The sequence below is a fragment of the Octodon degus genome, unplaced genomic scaffold (genome assembly GCF_000260255.1).
Source record: "Octodon degus isolate 3935 unplaced genomic scaffold, OctDeg1.0 scaffold00005, whole genome shotgun sequence".
Classification (NCBI taxonomy): Eukaryota; Metazoa; Chordata; class Mammalia; order Rodentia; family Octodontidae; genus Octodon; species Octodon degus.
In genome coordinates, this window is record NW_004524581.1 from 6,080,745 (window position 1) to 6,081,929 (window position 1,185).

Below are 1,185 nucleotides of genomic sequence, written 5' to 3' on the forward strand. Positions count from 1 at the left end.
TGGATGGAAAGCAATGGGAGCCCACGATTTAAAGCCTAATGTACCTGACGTGTACATTAAAGTTGTTGGAGTACTTTACTGAAGAGTATTTTGATCAAAATCCTATCCGTCAGATTGGAATAATTGGAACTCAAAGAGCTACAAAGCTGACTGAACTCTCAGGAAACCCGAGGAAACGCATAATGCCTTTGAAGAAAGCTGTAGATATGACTTGTCGTGCAGAACCATCTCTTTGTAATTCTTTAATCATGGCCATGCAGACTCTAAAAACACATGCCTGGGCATACCAGTAGAGAAGTCCTTGTCATCTTTAGCAGTCTTACAACTTGTGACCCATCCAATATTTATGATCTGATTAAGACCCTGAAAGCAGCTAAAATTAGAGTATCTGTCATTGGGCTGTTTGCAGAAATTCGGGTGTGCACTGTGCTTGCCCGGGAGACCGGTGGCACATATCATGTCACTTTAGATTAGAGCCATTACAAAGAGTTACTGACATGTCATGTTAGTCCTCCTCCTGCCAGCTCACGCTCTGAATGCTCACTTATTCTACGGGATCTTTTCAGCATACTACTGCTGTTTGTCTGATGAAATGTGAAACCTTTTTTCAGCATGGCGCACTTGGATAGCGATTCTGGGCCAGGGCTTAGTTTGGAGGCTGCTCCTGCCCACAGTGTTTGGCAAAGTACTGTGAACTTCCTGTTGAATGTAACATATGTGGTCTTACTTTGGTCTCTGCTCCCCTCTTGGCTCAGTCTTACCATCATTTATTTCCCTTGGATGTTTTCTAAGAAATTCCACTAGAAGAATATAAAGGAGAGAGATTTTGTTAGGGATGTCAGGGGCAACTGAAGGTCCAACGTGTCTATGTTTGCAGTGTGCCAGAATGTGTTCTGTGTAGACTAATGTTTTCATTCATGACTCTCTCCACTGTTGTCCTAGCTGTATTCATGAGATTCCAACTCCTTCAGGTATTTGATTCCAATGTGAGTACACATTTGTGTTAAAAAGAAAATCTGTGCTGGGTATGGTGGTGTACACCTACCAGCCCAGCTCTCAGGAGCCTGAGGAAAGAGGATCACTATTAGTTTGAAGCTAGCCAAGACTATGTAGTAAATTCAAAACTAACAGCTGTCACAAAAAAAAGTAAATAGATAAAAGAGATTTGGGACATAAGTAAGATGA

General features: G+C 41.9%; 1 pseudogene; it reads left to right on the forward strand.

The window, feature by feature from the left end:
* Window positions 1–13: 13 nt before the first annotated feature.
* LOC101566727 lies at window positions 14–979 on the forward strand (annotated as a pseudogene).
* The last annotated feature ends 206 nt before the right edge of the window (window positions 980–1,185 follow it).